Raw genomic sequence first — 24,241 nt, 5'->3', positions numbered from 1 at the left:
GTAGGTGCTGGGGCCAGAGCAATAAACACAACAGACAAGATCTGTACTCTCAGGGAATGTATATTCTACTGGGGAGAAATGGACAATAAAAATCAATGAGTGAGCTATAAAGGATGTTTGATGGGAAGAGATGCTACAGAGAAATACAAAGCAGAAAATGAGCTGCTGCAGGTTGGAGGTCAGTGGGGATTGGGGGTTCAAGGAATATCTAAACGATCACTTTGGCCTTGGGCACTGGGGAAGTTTTGTCCTCACTCCTGGCTGGGATTGCTTACCAGGACCCTAGGGGGGCAGAGAAGGTTTGATGCCCTGGGACCCAACTGCTGGGTGGCATTTCCAGAGATGAAGTCGGTCACCCTATTTATACCATCAAGTAGTCTTAGCGGTTGATGGAGTTCACATGCATTGTAAAGAAGAGTGACACTTTACTGAGGATATCATAACAAAAATACCATGAGTAGACCACTAATATTTTGTATTGTTGACTTTTATTCATGGGTACATTTTTAAAAAAATCTAATATAAAATATATTTTCATTCTATTGTAACACCATGTTTCCTGGAAAATAAGACCTAACCGGAAAATAAGCCCTAGCCCTAGTTTTCAGGATGACATTCCCTGAACATAAACTCTAATGCATCCTTTGGAGCAAAAATTAATATAAGACCTGGTCTTATTTTCAGGGAAACATGGTATTTTTCTTCAATTTGTGGGTTATAGTTGAATTACTCCTGCACACATTTCCATGAGGGAATAAATCCAGTGAGGCCTCAAGCAGTGCCTGACTGTTTCAAGCATTTTCAAAAGTTTTTAGAGCCTAGGTTCGAGATCCAACAGTAGACACGATGAGAATTATTTCAGCTTTCCTTTCTTCAGAGAATTGGCACTTTCCTTTTTATTTCTCCTGGCACTTCTGACTAAAGAACCACTCTATTTACCCGTCAAGTGGTTTAGACTTCACTCAAAAGTATTTGGTTCTCTTTTATGGATAATATACAAAGGGAGAGGATTACTGATATTGATTGTGGGTTTATATTGAGGTATGTCCCAGGCATTCATTTCAAAATGAGTTCCTCACTAGCAGTGGCAGCTCTAGCACTTCTATTAAGGAAGGAGAGAGGGGCTGCATCTAATTGGAATTTGCAGGTGAGGCAGGCATAGGAAGCCATTCTGGGTCTTGCTTGAAGTTGCATTTGCACATCAAAGATATTATTTTTATTCAATTTATTGTAGGGGGATGGCTGGAGAGGGGTGAGAGCTGGTGGAGGTTATTGGAGAGGGTAAAAGCCCCCACCCCTCTTCCTCATCACCTTTAGGGTCACAGATGCTTACTGGACTGGTAGGATTAAAGAGAGAAAAGCTCCCAGCTGACCTTTCACTCTATGTTACAGTCCCAGGTCACAATCAGAGTCAGGTCTAGGATTGCTTCTACATACAGCTCTGAGATTAAGTTGGTTTGGGGCTCTCCTTTTCTTCCTCTTCTCTGCCTCTCCTCTACCCAATCCTTCATCTAGTTCCTGCTAATCTGTTTCTCAGTTCAACTTGGCAAATATTTATGGAGGATACTCTGTGAGCTCAGCATTCTCCTAGGCAATGGAGGGATATAAGGATGAACTGATAAATGCACAAGATGTGAATTGACATGAGTTCAGGTTGGGAAGTCTTCCAGGCTCATTTACATTTTAATTTGTGACTACTGAAGACCAAAAGCTTTAAGACAAAGGGAGGAAGCTATTATAACCCAACAACTGGACGTGGAATTGAATCAGTTGAGCATGTTAGGTGTTGGGGGTACATCCTGCACCTTTTAAAGTCCTGCACCACCTAGGTATCACATAATCTCAAAAAAAAAAAGAGCAAAATCTCCAAGATTCTTTGAACATACATGTTCAGGTTCTGTGACTCTGTGATTCTCAGTTGTAGCTGAGTCTCATCTTGGAGGAGCCATTACATTAGGTACATTCTCAGGATTCCTTCCAATTCCGGGATGATTCTACCCTGCTGTTGTCCTTTATGTACAGAGATGACTCTGCCCATCATTCTTAAACAGTCTACACTTGTAAGGGCCTACCTCACTCCAATATGACTTCATCTTAATTACATTGGTAAGGACTCTGATTCCAAATAAAGTCACATTCACAGTTACCATAGGTTAGGACTTCAACATATCTTTTTGGGGAACACAATTCCACCCACAACATCTGGTAACCAACAATGTTTGTCTATGTTTAGGAATAAGGCTTCGATTGGCAGCCAAGAAACAGACCAAAACAAAATGGTCCACAGGGGAGGAAACCATGATCTGACTAACCTTATGTGCTTATTACTTGTGCTAACCAGTCCTACATGTATTCACCCAATCACATTGCCTTTAGTCTCTTTCTTTCTTTCTTTCTTTCTTTCTTTCTTTCTTTCTTTCTTTCTTTCTTTCTTTCTTTCATCATGGAATAACATGGTTAAATATTTGGGGCTGGGAAATTTATGGGAAGATCTGGATGAGAAAAAAGGTACTTTCCTGTGTGTAAGGTAAATATTGAGGTATTCATCAGTTTATCACACACCCAAAAAGCTAAAAGAGAGCTTACTGAAGGATATATTACAAGTATTCAGGTTTATATTTAGCTTTGAATTATAGTTGAGCATGTTACATATACACCCACATACACATGCATATTTTTAAGTAATTTAGCTTAGTGCATCAACATTTCAATCTGAGCATTATACAGGTGGTATTGTCTTTATTACCATTGTCTTGTGAGATAAACTGGTGGCATATTTCCCAAGCACAAGGAAACCAATTACAGCAATTGGCATCCTGTAAATTTGAATCAATGATATAGCTCACTAATCCCAATCAACCAAAATGAAGAAACTTAGTTCATGCTTTTCTTACAGCTAGAAGAGGAAACTGGCAAAAGAGCTGTCCCCTCATCTCCCCTTCCCCCGTAAATCATCTCCAGGCCTGCAATTCTCAGTTTTCATAGGAAAGAAAGGAGAAAAGACTATGCATTCTGTTCAGGCTCACTGTGAGTTATAACACAGCAAAAGAGTAAATGAACAAAAAAATTCTTAAAATAATTATCAGGCGAAAATTTCTCAAGAAGGGAAAGCTAATGCATTATAAAACTCTTTGTGCTGGGGTAAGGATCAGGATGGGAGATGCCGGACAGAATTAAGCTGTTACAACAAACTCTTGTTTTGTTTTAGCCTCACTGTTTTGAATTTGGACTGATCATTAGCATTCCCCTTTTCACAGGTCTACATCGGATGTTCACATCTGTCGTTATCAATGTCAGACATTAAAAAAAACAAACTTGAAAACAAATGGAGGTGACAAAATTCCTTGGAGACAGCAGGAGTGTCTCCACTTTGTTATTTAAAAATCAGTGAAAAATTCTCAATAGCACAGGAACTAAAAGGGAAATGTGAAATCTAACAGTGTTTGGTCAATGGAGCAAGGGATTGTAGTGGTGAAAGAAAATACAGATAAAGTTATTTGCACTGTGCTTTTTAAATATCTCTTAGCATAATTCAGGCTTAGAAAGGATCTCAATTGTAATTTAGTTTTGACCTGAACAAAACGGATTTGCTGGTTTTGTTTCTTTTTATTCAAATGGAACACAGTCTCCTGGTTTTGAGAAATTTGATTGTTATCTCTTAGTTAGAACCATGCCTGATGAAGTACTCTTTCCAATTTTGAATGTTTAATTATGCTGGATTCTTACCAAAGACCTCAAGGGAGACTTAACTTGAAGGACAAAGATGATTGTCAAGTGAACTGTAGATTAGGGTCTGATTCTTTGGTGGAAGTTCAATGAAAATAGTTTAGGCAAAGATAGATTCAATAAAGCATACCAAAAGAAATAAAATACTATTCTGGGAAATAATCAAGGCAAAGCAAACACACAGGAACTCATTAAAGAAGCAGCCAATGAGCAATTCATAACCAATATCTGATATATAACTTAAGACTCAAAGGTCACTTAATATCAACTCTATTGCAACACACATGTGCTGAAAGAATCTGGCTGGCAATTATTCTTGAGTTTGACTTGGCTGTTTTTATTTCATAGATGTGTTTCTCCAGAGGCACAAAATATATGGAAGAATAAAACTGGATTTATCAGAAGCATTTACTTGGATTAATTAGATAATAAAAGCATTTTCAAATTGCTAATTTACTAAGCAAAGTCACTAGAATGCAGAATTATTTTACTTTTATTATGATGATCAAAAGAGATAAACTGCAGGCCTAGACACAAAACCAAAGCAGAGAGAAGAGAGGCAGCACTTATTCTTTGTATAATTACTGGTATTTGTCATTCTTGCCTTGAAAAGGGGATCATCAGTTTTTCTAAAGACTTTTCTTTGCTTCATAGCCTCTTTTTTTTCAGAATGTTGTTTATCATCCACATTGTCCCATTTACCCAGCAACAAATACACTACGAATATACTTTTCATTAGCCAATTTAATGAATTTAATTTTCGTTCAGAATGTTAATTAAAAAGTGTATATTTCATTCTTATAAGGGTTAAACTAAAAAAACAAACACTTGGTTCTCAAGTGTTAGGTTAAATTACTGAAAGCATAGTTGAAAATCAGGGTTAATCATTGTGAAATTTAGTATCATGAGCCTGGAGTTGATTGTGATAACAATTATAATTAATTTTCCTATCCCTTTAAGAAAACAAAGTCTCGAAAATTATGACACCTATAATTTTATTTATATTTAAGGAGAAAATTTTGAAGAAAACAAATATAAGAGGAAACAAAGGAAGTTTGCCTTAAAGAGAAAAACACTAAAGAAAAAGCTGCTAGTACGTCAGATATTCTATCATTAGAAAATGAATGAGAATTTTATTATTTCTTGGATTTTAAAAAATCTGTCCTTTGCCAAACATAAGTATGTTGCCAATCTGGAAGAAACAGGATCCATTTTCTATATAACCACATTTAATAATTTCCATGAAATTGACATTTTAGAAGTACGGCAAAAAGCCAAATTAAAACGTATAGGTTCTAGCCCTAAATTCTGAGACCGTTTTCTTAAGAAAGACCTAAAGGACACTTTAAAACAAACCCAATTAGTATAATTACAGAGGGTTTAAATAACATGCACACTGTATTTACTTCTGTAAAACACAGCTGTTTTGTTATATTTTGCTATTTTTTAAAAGTAGAAATGTGGCCATATATAAAGTAACTTTTAAAGAATGAATCTGCATCATTAAAATTTTTAAAGCCCTTACAACTGGGAAATCCTATATTCATGCCTCTGAATATTGCTGCAGTTGTATCAAGGAAAACAGCACATCCAGGTATTTAATATAACAGAAACAAGGCACAGGCAGCAACTTGTATCCTCTGGCAGTTGACATGCTAATTTCTTCGCCTCCGCTCTCAGGCTCACTCCACCCCACTTCACCAACCCCCACCCCCCCCTGAGACACGAGGAACCCTCAGGGCCCTGGAAGGTGCCTCGCGGGGAGTGAAAAGACGCCGGAAGAGCGAGGGCAGAGCACGCGGTGCCTACACCCTTGGCCTCGAGGTGAGTGCTGGCGGCCGCGGCAGGCTGGGGTCGAGAGGAGACGGTGAAGGAGCGCAGGGTAGAGGTGGACCACCCCCCTCTTTGCGGGAGTTGGGATCTGCTGCCTGAGGCGTGGGGCCCGCAGCCCCCGCTGGGCCCCGGCAAGGATGGGCGGGCAGGGGGCGGAGCGCCGGGCGGCGGGAAAGGGGCGGGGAGGACAGCTCAGGCTCATATGGTGGCAGAACCTGCCGGCGAGGTGGGAGACTCACCGCGAGGAGGAAGGGAAGTGAAGACCGCGGCTGCGGGGTACTGAGGAGGCGCTTGGAATCCAGAGGTCAGGCCGCTTTCATCTCCTTCTGCAGCGGTGTTGGCGGAGGCGGCGGGCGCACCGGCCGCAACCGCGACCCTGCGCGCAGGTGGGCACTCCCGAGATTGGCGTTCTGCCCCATCCCGGGCCGCTGCGTGCCGGATGCCCTCTCTTCCATGCCACTGAGCTCGGGGACGAGGGCTGGGCAGGTCTGGGAGCAGAAGGAAGGTGCACGGCTCCTTGGTGTGCACGCTTGTGCGCGCGCGCTGTGCTAGGTAGGGAAGAGGTGCGGAAAAGCTTCCTATCGGGATTTTCTCCCTCGGGTCTCACTGTCCCTACCCTGACCTTCTGACGAGTTGAGCACCCGAGCAGCTTTGGAGGACTGCAACCCCTTCCCCCTGTCCACAATCTCGGTGGTGGGTGTAGTTCGCCCGGCTCTTCACACAATCCACACCCGGCAACCATCAGGACGCCCCCTCCTCTGGGCCGGTGGGACTGTAGGAACCTTGGGAGAAAAGATAGTGGTGGCGGGACCAGCCGGAGCGTATACTAGGAAGGCAGGAGTTACTGGAGTATTGTTTGACCCGGACCATGTCTGATCCCGCGCACTCCCTCGCGCTTTCAGGGCCAGAGTGTGTGTGTGTGTGGCGGGGGGTGGGGGGGCGGTGGAATAGGTTTGCTGAACTTATCTCCGAAGGCTGACTACACATGCACTTGGCGCCTTGTGCACATTTGGACAAGGGTTTAATGGAGACATGTGGGAGCAGGATTGGTTGCTGGCTAGCCCCCCAAAAAGCCTCTTGAGATGACCCAGCGCATGTTCCTGGTTGGGAAGGAACGTAGAATGTGAGTGTGTGTGATTGTCCGTCCTAGGTATAAAGAGAGTGGCTCAAGGAGACGTGATTTTCTTGGATTTCCTGCAATTCCTTTAAACCAAAATCAGTCTTTCGGGAGTTAAATTACCGGTAAGTGGGGACCGGTCTGTGGTGGGGATATAAAGGCTCCCGGGTTTGCGGGGTAGCGGCTTGGAGGATTTGCTCCCTGGGTGGCTTCTGGCCCTATCTCACCTAGGGGGTGGGGGTGGGGTGGGAGTTGCGGTCGTGAATGTGTGTTTGGTTTAAGGTGCTGGAGCTAGGGTACTTTTCCTGAATAGACTGTAACTCGGGAGGTAAAAAGCTGTGCAGCGCAGTCTGTTATTCTAAATTAACTCTAGAATCTGTGTCTTTCAATGCTTCTGTCCTCTCTTCTCCTCACACACCCTCGTGTGATCTACCTGTCTTTCTCTTTCTGTCTCTCTTCCGCACCCCCCCCCCCCCGTGTGGCCTACTTGTCTTCTCTTTCAAATCTCAGTCTCTCTTTTTCAAATTTCTCTTTCTCTATTTCCTCTCTCTGTCTCTCTCTGTCTCTCTCTCTCTGTCTCTCTCTCTGTCTCTCTCTGTCTCTCTCTCTGTCTCTCTCTGTCTCTCTCTCTCTCTCTCTCTCTCTCACCCCGGTTGGGTCTATTATTCTAAATTAACTCCAGATCTCAATCTCTGTCTCTGTCAAATCTCAATATCTCTCTTGTTCTCTCTCTCCCTCCAGATCTGTCTTTGTCTCTCTCTGTCTCTGTGTGTCTCTTGCGTCCGAACACACACACAAAAACACAACCTCGTATCTCATGGCTTCTTTGACTCACTGGTAGTTGATTGTGGATCATTACTCATTTCTTGTTCTCATGGATTTTTATTAATCTGACTTTTAAGAAAAAGATCTCATTGAAATCTGGGGTATGAGAAAGACCTTTGAGCACTCATTCACATTCAAATTAGGAATAGGCAAGTATGATGAAAATAACTCCACCTAACTGCTGTTTATATTGGACAAAGCTCTAGTTCTTGTTAGAATCAGTGTTATAAATTGATATTTTACAACCATGTGACAAAGTAACTTTTGCCTGGATCTCTCCCTTTCTCTTTGTGGTAATTTACAGAATTCTTGATTACTCAATCCACAGTGTCAAGTTATCTTCTAATTTTATTAAACAACAGGTCTTGAAATGATTGTAGGTTGGCATGCGGATGGGTTCGGTGACTCCATCTAGAAGTGATCAGAGTGATGTTGATCTGAGACTTATGTATATATTTATTTTTAAATAATTATCAAACCATTGGGGGAGGAGGGGTTCCTTACAAATTAACCACACACAGTTCTTGGAGCAAATATTTTACCACTTTCTTCCCAGTTTTCCCTGTTAGATGCCTAGAAAAGATTCCGTATGATTGAATAATACATGGTTTATTTCCCTTTTATGTCTACAGGTGGCAGTGTAGAAGCCAAAACGGACAATTCTAGAAGTAGTTTCTGAAAAATAAAAGTGAATATACATGAGTAAGCAAGCACAAGAATCTAAAAAACCACAGGTATGTAAAACAATTAAGCCACCTATCTGGCTTTATACTTACTGCATTCCTGTATCTTGGACATTTATATAGACTTTTATGAAGTGAAACATTTTGAGGTATTCTCAAAGGAGAAAACAAATGTATTCTATTTCAGACAATGTATTTAAATAAAAATACCGCATGTCATCATTACATTACTTTTTATTGTTCTAAATTGGAAACATGGAAACATTGATTTTCTACTGCGAGCATGTGGCTTTGCATTAACCAGTTGTTGCTTGATACTTGCTTTTAAAAACAACTTTACCTGATGCTGTATAAAACTGCCAATCTGAATAATTTCATTTGGGACACTTAACAAAGTCACCCTGTTGAGCCAACATAACAATATCTGCTTTTTACAAAAACTGCGTGCGTCTCACTGTTGACATTGCACTCAGAATACCAAGGCATTAGGCGGCTTCTTTTAAACCAGCCCTTATGTTCTTAACTATTTCATTATTTTTCTCCTACCTTGCTGCTTTTTCTAAGCCCATCCTGTAAGGTACCTTCATAATTCACCCACTTGACTGAACTAATGACAGGTTTAACATGGGATCAAAGACTAGGTCAAAAAGGTTACAGTGTGACACAATTGAAGAGAATTTGCCTGATTATCATTAAAACGTAGTTTTACATATTAAGGCCCTTTTTTATTAAAGTATAGTTGACATACAGTATTATATTAGTTTCAGGTGTACAATACAATGATTCGACATTTCCTTATGATGTGATTACCAGAATAAGTCTAGTAACCATTTGTCACCATACAAAGTTATAATAATAAGGTGCCTTTCACCAACTGGGTAGTACACTGTTATGAATGGCAGGAGAAGCCAGAGGGGAAAAACGTTCACCTTTGTGGATTTTTATTTTCCTTTCTTAGAATGGGTGGGGTGGGCATAGCTAATGGTGCTCTCACAGGGAAGACAAAGTTACTATGTTGGCTGTAAAAAGGGCAGGCATCAAAATGGCTGTTAGGGATAATGAAGCTCTCTTTCCTCAGGGGGTGTATGCATTCATTACAGTTCTAGAATGTGGTGATATCTTGGGATTTTTGACATTCTGCGTTTACAGCTGAGGAGGGATTTGTTTAGCCCCTGCCAATGAGGGTGTAAAACAAAATCAGGTGCCATTGTTGAAGCTTAAAAAGATTAAATTGGACACTTAACCAGGAGAAAGCAAATTGGGAGCTCTGGTTCAAAGTATAGACTCAACTAAAGACGGAAAGGTTCTATTGTGAATAGTGCTGCAATAAACAAGTGTGCATATATCTTTTCCAATTAGTGTTTTGGGATTTTTTTTTTGTAAATAGAAGTGAAATTGCTAGGGCATAAGGTAGTTCTATTTTTAATTTTTTGAGGAACCTCTGGACTGTTATGCTAAGTGAAATAAGGCAGAGAAGGACATACCATATGACCTCACTTATATGTGGAATCTAAAGAACAAAATAAAACAAACAGATACAAAGAACAAAGTGATGGTTGCCGGATGGGATGGGTGTTTGGGAGCTGGGTGAAAAAGGTGAAGGGATTAAGAAGTATAGATTGGCAGCTGCAAAGTGGTCATGGGGATGGTAGGGTGTAACATAAGGAATATACTCAATAATGTAAATGGTGTCAGATGGGTACTCGATTTGTTGGGGTGATAGATGGGAGGGGGGTTAGGGGGCTGGGTGAAAAAGGTGAAGGGATTAAGTACAAATTCAAAATTGTCATGGGGATGATGAAGTACAGCATAGGGGGAATATAAATAATGTAATAACTACGTAGAGTGCCAGGTGGGTAATAGACTAATTAGGGGATCACTTTGTAAATTATTTAAATGTCTGACCACTATGCTGTACACTTGAAACTAATATATAATACTGATTGTCAACTGTAATTGAAAATAAAAAAGTGACAAAAAAAAGATTTGACTTGTAAAGACTTCATCATGGATGTGAAGTGGCTTCAGGAAAACTTGTGAATGGTTAGGAACATGTAAGTTTACACTGCATGGGACCTAGATTCATGATCTGACTCAAGAAACAGGGAATTAACTAATCATCCCTCAGTGTGTCGAAGACAAGTGGGGTCTAGTCTTCTAAGCCAGAGAGGAAAAGAGCAGACTTGAGATTTTATTATTTTTTTAAATTATAGCATTCTTTTTAGAGACATTAGGTGCTTTAGAAATTTTATTTTTGACGTGTAACATACATATAAAATGTAAAATGCATTAATCAAGTGTACTATTCAATGAAATTTTACATGTGTATATGCCCATATGATCACCCAGGTCAAGGTACCAAACGTTTCCAGCACCCCAGAAAATTTCCTCCTCTTTCCCCTTCTGATCAGTTTCATCCTACTTCCAACCTGAAGGTGGTAGCCACATTATGATTTTTTTCACATTGTGGTTTTTAAAAACTTCATCAACTAGTTTTGTCTGTTAAGTTCCATTTAAAGACTATCATATAGAAGGGACTCTTGTGTATGTCTTTAACACAACATAATGCCTATGAGATTCATTCATGTTATAGTGTGTATTTGTAGTTCATTAGTCTATTGTAGTAATTCCATTGTATGGATATACCACAATTTGTTTATCCATTCTCCTGTTGGGTCTTTGGATTGTTTCCAGTGTGGCTAATATGAGTAAAGCAGCTAAGAATATTTTTGTTTATTGGTGCACATACCCACTCGTTTCTCTGAGCATATAGCTAGGAATAAATTGCAAGGTCATAGAGTAGACTTATCTATATAATATAGCTTTAGTAGATATTATCAGTTTTCCAAAGTGCTTGTACCAATTTAAATTCTACAAGTAGTGTACAAGAGTTTCAGTTGCTCTATATTTTCACTAACACTTGGTTTTGTCAGTCTTTTTAATTTTAGCTGTTTGGGGGTGGGTGCATAGTGATATTTCCTTGTAGACTTAAAAATTTTTAACAAATTTTTAATTTATATTTTAATATACAAAATACAAAATTTAACATAACTATTTTTAGATGTACAGTTGGTGCTATTAAGTACATTCACATTGTTGTGTAACCATCATCACCATCCATCTCCAGAACTCTTTTCACCTTGGAAAACTGAATCTGTGCCCATTAAACAGTAAATCCCATTCTGTCTTTCCCCAACTCCTGGGAGTCAACATTACCATTCTACTTTCTGTCTCTGAATTTGACTGTTTTAAGTAACTCATACAAGTAGAACCATAGAATATTTATTCTTTGTGACCCGCTTATTTCACTTAGCAATAATGTCCTTAGGATTCATCCATGTTGTAACGTGTGTCAGAATTTCCTTTTTAAGGCTGAATAATTCATTGTATGCCTATAGCACATTTTGTTTATACATTTGTTGGTGGGCACTTGGGTTTCTGCCACCTTTTAGCTATTTTGAATAACTGCTGCTATGAAGATGTGGGTACAAATACTTCTTAGACTCTGCTTTCAATTTTTTGGGTATGTACCCAGAAGTGGAATTGTTAGATCATATAGTAATTCTATTTTAATTTTTTGAGGAACCACCATCCTGTTTTCCATAGCTTCTGCACCATTTTATATTTTCAATAAAGTACAAGTATTACAGTTTTCTCTATCCTTGCCAATACTTGGTATTTCCTGGTGTGTTTTTTTTTAATTGTTATAACAGCCATCTTGATAGGTGTGAAGTGATCCTTCTGGTTTTAATTTGTTTCCTCGTGAGTAATATTGTTAAATGCCATTTCATAAACTTATTGGCATTTGGATATCTTGTCAAATTCCTGTTAAAATCCTTTGCCTATTTTTGAGTTGTATTTTTAAAAGAATTTCAGAGTTCTTTTATATTCTGCATGAGCACTTTGTCAGAAACTATAAATATACTTAAATTAAGTGCCCTAAGTATAAACATTGGGGATGTTCTTTGTTGCAGCAGGTGCTGGAGAAGGGGTTTGAAAAAGTTTTTCAATAAGATACATGGACACAGAAGCTGTCACTCAAGTGGCCCTTGTCATTGTCTACCTCCAACACTGATTATGTCCTCGGGGCCCCTCTAGAATGGGCCCTAGGGAAGAAACTGGTAATGACTTCGCTAGAGGAAAGAATGTGGCAAAATAGATGGGTATCCACGTTTCCTTAATTCATAATACATAAATGCTGAATCATCCTTTTCCTCCTTTCTTTCAACCCCAAGGAAGGTTGCTGCTATTTGGTGCTGCTTCTTTCCTTTGCCTCTGAAATATCAATGTCCCTCAGGATTCTGCCATTTATTAGCTGTCTCTTCTCTGCATATTTTCTGTAAATGCCCTGTGTTCATGTTCACTTTCATGTCTTCAGCTGTCCCTCTCCCCTCTGCCCTGTGTTCTAAAGTCTCCTTAGGTCTTTGTGTCCTGCTCCCAACACCTATCCTCAACATAACATCCAGATCGGTACCCTTATCTGCCTGCTGGACATCTTCCACTAGATAGCCCAAAGGTAACTTTAAAAAATACTTGTTCCTCTCCTGTCTGCTATTCTGCTTTCCTGCCTTAATTAATATACCTGCCATTAATCTAGGATCCCAAAGTAGAAATTTTTGTAATGTCCCTGGCACTCCCATACAACCTATATGACCCTCACAGCCTATGTTTGGTTGTCAAGGCTGCTGGGTCTTTTTTCCTGTCGCTGAAACATCTTTCAAAGCATCTTCCCTGCCCCATATTCACTGTCTCATGGCTCGGGTTCCCTTTAGGGTTGTAGTGAAAGCCTCCCAACTGATCTCCAAGATTCTTGCCTCTAATCCTCCACTTGTCATCAGTTTTCTTTTCCTAAAACAGATTTAATTATGTCATTTCCTACTTTAAAATGATTTGTAGCTCTCCACGGCCTACAAGATGCATTCAAATCCCTTAGCGTGATTTACAGTATGACACCCTTCATTATTTGCCTTCAACCTGCTTTTCCTGTTCCATTATCTGCCATTTCCTCCCCACACGCCATCTGTCCCAAACTATTTTCCATTCTTAGAACATTCCTTGAGTTCTTTCCTGCACCTGCTTTTGCACATGCTGTTTCTTTTAAGATTTTTATTGGGGAAGGGGAACAGGACTTTATTGGGGAACAGTGTGTACTTCCAGGACTTTTTTCCAAGTCAAGTTGTTGTCCTTTCAATCTTAGTTGTGGAGGGCGCAGCTCAGCTCCAGGTCCAGTTGCCGTTGCTAGTTGCAGGGGGTAGGGGGCGCAACCCACTATCCCTTGCAGGAGTCTAACTGGCAACTTTGTGGTTGAGAGCCCGCCATTTGGGAGGCAGCTCAACTCCAGGCGGGTGCTGTGTTCAATCTTAGTTGCAGGGGCCAGAGCCCACCATCCCTTGCCGGGACTCGAGGAGTTGAACCGGCAACCTTGTGGTTGAGAGCCTACTGGCCCATATGGGAATCGAACCAGCAGCCCTTGGAGTTAGGAGCATGGAGCTCTAACTGCCTGAGCCACCGGGCCGGCCCACATGCTGTTTCTTTTGATATCCATTCCTGTCCACTGGTGACTTAATATTTTTTCTTTAAAAACCAGCTCAAATGTGACTTTGAGCGAGCCTTCCTATCTTCTAAGTAGACCTTATTTTATTCATACTTGTAGTGTACTTAGAGGAGATGACTCTCTAATTGGAGGTACTATTACATATTAATTTCTGTAACCCCAGTAACTACTGAGAACACTACTTAAAATAGTGAAGACACATAATAAATATTCAATGAACGAGTAATTCATGATGAATCCATTCCTTACTATGTTAGTGAGCTTTTGCTGCTTAACAAACCACACAGCATCAGTTTAACAAACTGATGTTTGCTGCTTAACAAACCACACAATATAAGTAAATACCAGCATTTACTTAGCTCTTGGTAACTGTGGGTTGGCAATTTAGGCAGGACTCATCTGGAGAGTTCTTTGTAGCTGGGCAGATTTTCTGCTGGGTGGGTTGGGGGACTGGCCATTCTAGGATGGCCTCAGCTCTCCACATGGTTTCGAATTAACCAGGCTTGTTTACACCATGGGAGGCAGGGCTCTAAGAGAGTGAGGAGGCATGGCATGTAAGGCCTCTTGAGGCATAGGCTTGCAACTGGCACAAGGTTACTTACTTCCTCTGAATTTTAGCTAAAATGAGTCACAAAGCCAGCCCTGATTGAGGAGGTAAAGAAATAGATTTCATCTCCTAAAGAGAGCAGGTTTAGTAATGTTACAAGGAGCACAGATAGAAAGAGGAGAGTAATTGCAGCTGTTTTTTTACAAGTAATCTACTACACTTACCTAGGAGCAGGAATATGGGATTAGACCAGGCTTGGTCCAGAGGGTTGATTCCACTTAGGTCACAAGCAGGCAGGACAGTTTTGACCCTGACTAATTTATTCTAACTACATCTAAGATGAACCTGATTAAGGTGGCCCCATGGTTCCTAGCATCCTTCTTTGTCCTTTTATCCAAAGCATATTTAAGAGAGCCCAAGTTTCCTTTTGGCCATGATGAAGTACCATTGGTGCTGGGATGGGGAAATTGCTCCTCAGTACTGGAGAAAGGAGAAACATCCCTTTCCTCTTCATTCTGGAAGTTGCTGTAGATCTTGGACATTGGGGACCTTCTTATTATGGAGCGCCCTTGAATATTTGCCTTTTATTTGTCTCTGGCATCCAATTTAGAAGGCATTTGGGGAAAGGAAAATGTCAAGAAATGAAAGATCTGATCTGATCCATTTGGGGCTGTTTATCTGTTTTCCCTCACCATGTGTGAAAATTGAAGATACCCTCCTACTGAGAAACAGTAGTAGTTTACCCAGTCTTAATGTTTGTGTGCTTTTCCAGCTGTTAATAAACTATTCAGAGTGGAAACATGAATTTAAATATTTCTGATTTACTACCTATTAAAGAATCCTTTTTAAGTAGTGGAGTACATTAGGAGGAAGTAATCACAATATAATATAGTTTAGTTGAAATATAAGTTGAAGTGTATATTAGTAAACACACTTAGAAAAACATACATGAAATGACCCCAATTTTCCAGAGGTAGAAGAGTAACCAAGGATAGATTTGAGTTTTTTCCAGAACTTGGTTTTAGTACACATCTATGTTTCAGTAGAGCTGTTAGAAGTAGTTAACGAAAACATACATTTTACCTCATTAGAGCTCATTTCCACTAATCTTAGAGATAGTGATAAGCTGTGAAGTGAACAAAAAGCATAAAAGAGGAGGCACTTAAAGGGCCTTAAGACCCCTTATGACCTCTTAATCTGTGTTTTCCTCCTGCCACTCCTAGATTGGCCACCAACACAATTAGAGGCATGAAAAATCCACAATTATTCTGACAGAGTAATTCTGTCAGAATAGCAGATGTGCTACTACTTAAAGTGAAAATACAACTTACGTTAAAAAAATCTTAAATTTTCTTATGGTATATTTTTCCTTTTATTTTTAAGATTAGTTCATATCTTACTATACCCTATTTATATAGATCAGATTCTAATTGAATTTATTGCATTTCCTGTTTATTTAAAATGACAACATAAATTCAAATGCCCATAGTTTAATATTTTTAGAAGATCATGACAATTTTTATTTTGAAAATCTGTATTTTTACTTCAGTAATTTATCGAATCAAAGAATTTTAAGAGATTGAAATAGAAAACTGAGATAACATTTACAGGTAATGCTGTTTTTGTAAAAGCTAGTTTGATAATAGACAATAGTGTAAAATATTCTATAATCCCAATATGTTGCATAGTGTGAATTCTACCTAAATTATAATTTACTGAATTTACATAGTTTTTAAGTACTATACCGTGTGGAGGGAGGAAGGAGAGTGAGGGGGAGGGAAGAAGGGAGGAAAGGAGGTAGAGAGAACACACACATCCTGCTTTGTAAGGTTAAAATATAAGTGTAGAGCTGATATTTATTTAAGTAGTGACTTGAGTTACATAAGACGATTACTAGTTAAGTACTTAACATTGAGGAAGCTTGTGATAGTGAACTAATGAATTCAAGGTGCCACACTGAATGGTGTTAAATGGCACACTGGGCTTTTCAATGGGGATTTAAAAACATACACATTTAAGAAGGACTAGATAGAATCACTCTCCTATAGTTTGACTACTAATCCCCACATTGGAAAATATTTAAAATGATTTGTCTGTTTTGTTTTCTTTTTTTTTATAAATACTGTGTTTTTGTTCCTGATTAATGATGATAGTAAACAATTTCTTACTGTGCCACTGTCAGTATTTTGGGTTTTTTGAAGGGAGTCTTGGGCACAGGTTGGGATCTGGGGCTGCAGAGGCTGGTTAGCTCAGTTGTGTGTACAGGAAGATCTTGGACTGTGGACAATGAAAACAAAAATAAAACATGGCACGTATTTGAGCAGGAAAATATAATGGAGGAAAACAATGGAGTCTTAATGAATTTTCTAGAGAGGAAAAGTATGGCTATTTTAGCTAATCATGTTGCCTCAGATTTCTGCAGGTGAAATAACATTTTTCCTCAAAATGCCTGGCGAGTAAAAAGTCAGTGGGCACTGTGGGAACACCTTGTGCCTTGGTGATAATCTATTCAGAGGATCGCTGTTTACTTTATATTGGGGGCTGCTATATAATTTACTCAGCGCTTGCCATGTTTTGTACTAAGCATTCAACATTCACAAGTCCAGTGTGGTTTTCCTTATATTCATCCTGTTTTGGTCTGTTGAACTTCTTGAATTTGAAGGTTGATGATGTCTTTCATCAGTATTGGCATATTCTCAGACACTGTCTCTTGAAATATTGCTTCTGCCCTCTTCTGTTCTTCTTTCAGGCTATCCAATTAATGTGGTCAGAAGACCCTTGCATGTTTCTTACAATCTGTTTTTTTTTTCTTTCCCTTTTTCTACTTGGGTTTTTTTTTTAATTACAAATTCTTTTTTTAATTGGGGACTATTGGGGAACAGTGTGTTTCTCCAGTGCCCATCAGCTCCAAGTTGTTGTCCTTCAATCAGGTTGTAGAGGGCGCAGCTCAGCTCCAAGTCCAGTCACCGTTCTCAATCTTAGTTGCAGGGGTTGCAGCCCACCATCCTATGTGGGAAATGAACCAGCAACCCTGCTGTTGAGAGCTTGGGCTCCAACCAAGACATCCGGCTGGCCCTACTTGGGTTTTAATATGGGTATTTTCCATTAACCTTAATCTTTCAGTTTACTAATCCTGCCTTGCTCTGTATAGTCCGCTTTGAACCCATCCAATGAGTTAATTTCAGATATTTTTCTAGGATATCCTTATGATGTTTAAATATAGGTTCTTGTTCTCTTTGAAATTCTCCATATTTTCATCAATTTCTTCCTTTTTTTCCAATTATTCAGCAAATTAATCCATTATTTTAAAGGTCTTGTTTATTGAATCCAGTAATCTGGAGCATCTGTGAGTCAGAATCTATTATCTCTTTCTCTTGAATATTGGTTATATTTTCTTGCAACTTTTCTCATGTCTAATTTTTGTTTTATTTTATGTCAGACATTGTGTGTGAAAGAAACTTACTAGTACCTCTTCAGAGAGGATTTCCTCTTTTTCCTCTGTTAGGCAAATATAATGAGGAGCTGATATCTTCACTCCAACAGGAATTGAGCTAAGTCAAGGCCAGGTTGCAGTTTTAGGAAGACTCAATCTAGCTATGGTTGTTTGTGTTCCTCAGGCATGACTCTAGACTTTTGATTGGAAATGTATTAATCAATGTTACCTATTAACCCAATAAATTTAATGCATTTAAAAAATTAATTTATTAGTTCCAGGTATACAAAACAAGATTGATTAGACCTTTACATACCTCATAAAGTGGTAACCCCAACAATAAAAAAAAATTTTTTAAAGAAAACCTAGAGGATCTTTGTCTTCTTAACCCTGAAAAACTATGGAGATTAAATTTTGCCCTTTGGAGGTCTTGATCTTAGCCTCCTGTCCCCTAATTTCAAATTCTTGCAACTGTCTTGAGAAGCCTGGTTATGTATTTGAGGCAGCACTCCTATTTTAGTAAAAACTTTGTGAAATTGGAAACTTCACTCTGCTATGTAGAGATCTTCAGCCTAATATCTCAGCCCTCTCACAGCTCCAGAACTGAACAAATGGAGTATTTCCCATCTGTCATATTAACCTCTGCATGCTCATTAAAAAAGTATTGTTGGTTTCTTTTTCACAGTAGAAATCCTCTCTTGGTAAGTCTCATTGTCATCAGCCCAAAATTTCCAAGTATTCTTAGGGAAGAAAATCGGTAATAATCTGCTCACCTCAGAAGGGCTCCCCCTTCCTTTGACATTTCTGTCCTAGAGTATCTCATAGTCTAATGGAAGCCTCATACTTTTCGTGAGATGGCAACTGCAATTTCATAATACACATCATTTTCGTGTCCTCATCTATTGTCCTCATGGACTCTTGTTTCAACATTCAACATTTTTCTGCTTCATGATAAAAGTAATTTTGGTAGTAAGCACCTGCTGACTCATTACAGTATTTCCAAAGGAGGAAAATGGGAATACTTAAACAATATGGTCCTATTAAAAATATTTTCATTGCATTTTTTGTTTGAGTTTTCATTTTAATTTGTCTAGAAAACACTTTCTAGGTAGAAGATGGTAATGGAGACAGTTTCAGTTGGTTTGAAACTGTCTCAGATGGGTTCCTTATTGGCTACATGTACTTCGCTTTCTGCTAAAATGAGGCATGACTGTCATTACAAACCCTCCCATTTGTGGGAGAATTTGCTCCAGAGAATTCTAGTACCTACCATTAATGGGCAGCGTCCATATGCTTACACATGTAAAAAGGAGAGAATGAGCTCCTCAAGTTACTTAAATTCGAACCATTTCATTGTTAAGGAGCAATTATGTTAACTTTTCTCAGAATCTGTGTAAGACCTGGCCAGTGCCAAGAGCCCCAGGGCTGGTGGGAGCCCTGAGTTCTAGTGTTTGCTCTGCCTCCCACAAGCCACTTGTCCCAGAAGTGGCTTCTGTTTTCTAATCCAGAGAATGAGGACATTGAAATAGTTGAATCCTAATCCTTTCTCTCTCTGTCCTTTGGGTTTTAATAATTCATCACTTGTAAATTAAGGTTGTACTTATATTTTAATAAACTATTTTGCCAGGATCAATTAAAGAATAAAACTACGCAGGTTTCTTTTGAGTCATAAGTTTTGTGTTTGTGACACCAAATGGGAAATCTTAGACACTGTGTTAGTGTCTAAGAAAGAATTTTTAAAAACAGGGTTTTTGAGTCCTGAGTACCTGGATTCAAGTCCCAGGTTTGTTATTCATTCATCTGCTTTGGAGCCCGGGGCACATCATCAACCTCTATAAACCTCAGTTTTCTCAACTGGAAAATGGATAGAAGAATACAGTAGCCATGCCTAGTTCACAGGCTGTTCTGAGGATCAACTAAAACGATTCATGTGTGAAAGCTCTTTATAAAGAGTAAAGAGCTCTAAAAACATCAATTATCATAAAGGCTGTAATGACACAGCCTTTGTCAGCAGTAACCATCTGTTTGCTGTGGCTGCCACTATCAAATGTGCCATGTGAAAACGGCCCAAGGGTATTTAAGTGATATGCACCTTAACTTTCCTTCCCACTTCACTTTTTGGGAGTTGGGTTGGTGGGTAGGTAAGCTGACAGTATATATTTAAGGTAAAAGCTCTCCCTGAAGCCACAGAAATGTAGATCTGGAAGACTGGGATTATTTTAGCAAATCCACCTCTTTTAAAGATGCAGTTTAGGAAGTTTTACTGATTTACCTAAAGTAACAGCTGCTTCAAGGTAAAAACCACAACTATTAAAAGACCAGTAACTGTTCTCTGTTTAAACCCTGATTTGTTCAATTACTTCTACAATTTTGGTTAAGGACCAAAGTAAATAGATTTCTTTTTTCTTTAAAACATTGGGATTCTTCATTTCGCTTCTGCCTAACCCCCTGATATCTTTCACTTCTCTCTAACTTCACAGCCCCCACTCACATTCTGGTTGTGGTAACCTCTCTCCACTCCAGAGAAGTGTCCTCCGCCTCTCCAAGTCTGCCCCCTCCCCTCATGTGTGCTCTTGATTCTCACCCTGTTTGTCTCCTATGGGATTTATTTTAGCAGTTGTCCTATCTGTGTTCTATATTTTTCTTTCCCTTCCTGCTGGTGGTTCTCCTTGGCCTATGAAGGTGCCCAGGCTTATCGTCTAGAATTTTTTTTCCATCCTATATACTGCTTCTTTTTAATATTTGGCTGCTGGAAAGAGATGGTAGTAAGCAGAGCCACTGCTTTCTCAACTCCCATGCATTCCTTTTTCTTCAAATTTTTTATTGTGGTAAAATACACATAACCTGAAATTGGCCATTTTAACAATTTTTTACTTATACAGCTCAGTAGTATTAAATACATTTACATTGTTGTGCAACCATCTTCACCGTCCATCTCCAGAACTCTTCATCTTGCAAACCTGAAACTCCGTTTCCATTAAACAATTCCTCATCCCCTCCCTCCTTCGAGCATAAATGGTCCTGGCAACCACCATTCTACTTTATAATTTTACCATGTATTCCTTTTGCAGAATTATACAATCATGCTGGCTGGTGCTTGGTGGTATCCCAGAAAATTTATCTCTTGTTCTCCTTCCCCTGCCTCTCTCTTGTCCCTTGCTCTGCCCCCTCCCCATTTGTTGCAATTTGTTTTCTGGCCTCTTGCTGCCCAACTTCTGGGCATTTTTTTGTTTTGTTTCTTCTTTGGTCTCTGATCCCTTCTCAAGATCTACGCTGGCTTCCTCCTCCTGTTCTAATTTTTTAAATGATGCTTTTCTGCGATGGAATTCAGCAACAACCTGTAGTCACCCTCCCAGTTCCCCTGTATCAGTGCTCACAGTCTGGGCGGGGTGGGGGGGTTGTTTCCTTATACTCTTGACATACCATGCCTCTAGTCCCTTGCTTCTCTTGTCCTTAAACATTCAGCCCAAATGCCTTTCTTAGTGAAGCCTTCATCAGAAACCTCACAGAAACTTTGGAAGTCCCTCTAGGAACCCTAATTTCAATGTTATTGGGATTCCACTTTGCCCCCACCCCCCTACTAATGAGTACTCTGAGGACAGGGGCTGTGGTTGATTCTTTGTCAGACTTGTCCCTCATACTAGGCCCCTCAGTCAGTGCTGAGTAAATGGAAGAGCATTAAAGTACACTTCTTTATATAAGTACTTGCTTCTCTCATTAAGAGACTGAATGTCGATCTACCACAGGGAACATCAGAGTATAAAATCAGAACAGGGAGGTTCACATTGTACTTTGTTGTGTGAATCTATGATAACAGCCAATTTATTAAATACTGAGTTATTTTACTCAAATTACCACGGTGTGCTAGGTAGAATAATAACCTTCCAAAGGTAGCTATGTCCAAATCCATGGAAGCTGTGAACATGTTAAACAGCAAAGGGGAATTAAGGTTACAAATGGAATTAAGGTTGCTACTCAGCTGACTTTAAAATAGATTATCCTGGATTATCTGGGTGGGCCCATTGTAATCATAAGGGTCCTTAAAAGTGATGTGTGCTGGAGGGTATCTTTATACTAAAGTTCGTGGACTGCTGAGGGTCTTAAATTGCTTTCAATGTTTTTGGTTAATGCTTCATTGATAAATTCCTTCTATAACAGATATAATTATCAGTTTTTTGTGCTACTAGCTGTAGTGAAGGAAAGATACTTTTATTGAATGCTTATATGAGTCAGGTGCTTTACATATATTACCATATTTAATGTGCTAAATAACCCAAGAAGTAGGTATTATTAAATCGTTTTATGGATGAGGAAACAGGCACAAAGTGGTTAATTTGCACAAGGTCACATTGTAGTAACTGGTGCTGAGGTTTTATTGCACATAAAGAGAAAAATTCTGAGGTGTGACATTTCTCATTTTTTCAAGGCATATACTCATGGTTTACACTGTCTAAAGCAATATTTTTAAAAAGTCTTGCCTTGTAACTTGAAATTTGAAGATTAATTTGTATTTTATTGGAGCAATATGACACTGACAGACATGTAGGAAAGAGAGGACATAAATTAACCATAAGTCCAACAAAACTTGATTATATTTTGGCATATTTCCTTTCAGTCCTGTTTTTTTTCCTGTGCATGGGTGTTGTGGCTTCCCACAGCTATAATCCTAGTCATATTTTTAAAATTTTACATTACATATTTTTTCATATCCTGTGTCTTTATAATTATTTTTAGACGATAGGTTTCCATTTTTTTTTATTAAAAGTAATGCAGAAAGAACAATTCCTATTTGGGACACACTGTTCTCTTGGCGGAGAGCAGGAGCACAAGCCAAACCATGTAATATACGTAGTTAAAACAAAAACCTCTGCTTGAGGTGGTCAGCATCATATTTGTTCACATTTCCATTAGTCAAAGTGTGTCATAGAGCCAAAGCTAAAGTCAACTAAGTGGAGACATACACTTGATGATTGACAGGATGAGTAGTCCTATTATAGACAGAAATAGTTGGAAATAATGATTTCATCTACCACCTGGAGGGGAGAAAGATGAATGGGGTTGGAACATAAAAATAGAAGAAATAAATAAAACTAGCAGATATATAGACAGGTAGGTAGTAGGTTTTGAATTCAGATTCTGACCTTCCAACAGAGGCTGTCTTCAAGTGCTTCCTCTGTGACATGGAAAGATGAAATGTCAAAAACATGCTGCACTTTGCCTGACATGTAAAAGACTGCAAACAAATGCTAGGTCCCTTTAAAGATGTACTCTTGCCAAAGTGGCCGGTTAGCTCAGTTGGTTAGAGCATGGTACTAGAATAACATCAAGGTTGCCGGTTCGATTCCCACATGGGCTATTGTAAGCTGTGCCATCCTTTAAAAAAAAAAAAAAGATGTAATTTTGCCATGGTACTGAATGTGCTATTTTAGTGTCCCTGTTTGGATGGAACTTGACTTTCTTTGGTTTTGGTTTTAACTCAAATATACACAATGCTGTGAATTTTCTAGTCAAAGTCTTAATTTCTAGATTATTTTCCTTAAATCCCTTAGAAAAATAATATAATCATTGGGGAGCCAATTTCAAATTCCTGGCCCCAGGTCCGAAGGGGAGGGGTAAGGGGGGGAATCAACATTTCCCAGGTGGTTATATATACTTTGTATTCCCATCACCTGGGAGCTTGCTAGAAATGTGCATCTTAGGCTCTACCTCAGACCTATTGAAGCAGATTATGCATTAACAACATCTCCAGGGAATTGGTAAGTACATTAAAACCTGAACAGCACTGATTGATGGTTCTTAGAAATGCTGTATTGATAGAAAAGTTTTAAAATTATTTGCCTTTCAATTTGACCATAATGAAGACATCAGCAATACTTAGGTAGAACTCAAATCTTTTTTTAGTGTATACAGTATTTAAAATGGGCATAGTTAGAACAATAGTAATTTATAATTGTGTTTTTCTTTTCCAGCTTCTAAGAAAAACAAAGGTATTTTACTTAGGTTTAATCTTGATTATAAGCTGTTGGTTCCTGACAGTTTTTTGGTTTATTTGAATTTCAGAAGTCTATGGCTGATTTCACGATACGATGGCAGAGTGACAAGAGACCACTGTGTAGCATGCAAATCTTGAACTATTTAATTATCTAACCTTTTATGAATAAAGTTTGTCAACCACTTGTATCAGTAATGAAGGGATAGCCTTTTGTATCTGAAATTCTGGAGAAAGGTGTCTGAAGAACCTTGATTTTTTTTTTCTTTAAATAGGAAAAAGGAGGAATCAATCTAACATTTGCTAGGTTTTTATTTTCTTTCAAATTATGTTTGTATTAGGGCCCTGACCACAGGTTAAATTAACTTGGCCACTTTTTGAATCTATTTTTTTAAGTCTTTGAACCAATCCTTTCAAAGTACTAAAGATAACATTGTCATCAGATGCTGACTTTACTACACAAATGCAATAGTTCATCAATTAACTGTATTTTTATGTATTTCATGGATATATGCTACTTCCCTCATGCAGCCC

The 24,241-nt window shown here is 39.0% G+C and overlaps 1 long non-coding RNA gene and 1 pseudogene across 3 annotated transcripts in view; one reads left to right on the top strand and one right to left on the bottom strand.

Moving 5' to 3' along the window:
* LOC109438214 (elongation factor 1-alpha 1) overlaps window positions 1-5,931 on the bottom strand; it is a 112,034-nt pseudogene extending 106,103 nt beyond the window's left edge.
* Window positions 5,811-24,241, top strand: part of LOC141569653 (uncharacterized) — a 106,891-nt gene continuing 88,460 nt past the window's right edge. For 2 of the 3 annotated variants that reach the window (XR_012493367.1, XR_012493365.1), the window contains exons 1-3: window positions 5,811-5,945; window positions 6,710-6,801; window positions 8,134-8,235. This is a non-coding gene — a long non-coding RNA (uncharacterized LOC141569653). Of the gene's footprint in view, window positions 5,946-6,709; window positions 6,802-8,133; window positions 8,236-23,778; window positions 23,886-24,241 lie in introns of those variants that run through there. The other variant, XR_012493366.1, reaches the window with a different exon arrangement.

The sequence above is a fragment of the Rhinolophus sinicus genome, chromosome X (assembly GCF_036562045.2).
Source record: "Rhinolophus sinicus isolate RSC01 chromosome X, ASM3656204v1, whole genome shotgun sequence".
NCBI classification, from domain to species: Eukaryota; Metazoa; Chordata; class Mammalia; order Chiroptera; family Rhinolophidae; genus Rhinolophus; species Rhinolophus sinicus.
Note: the sequence above shows the minus strand (reverse complement) of the source record. Positions and strands in the feature narration are given on the sequence as shown.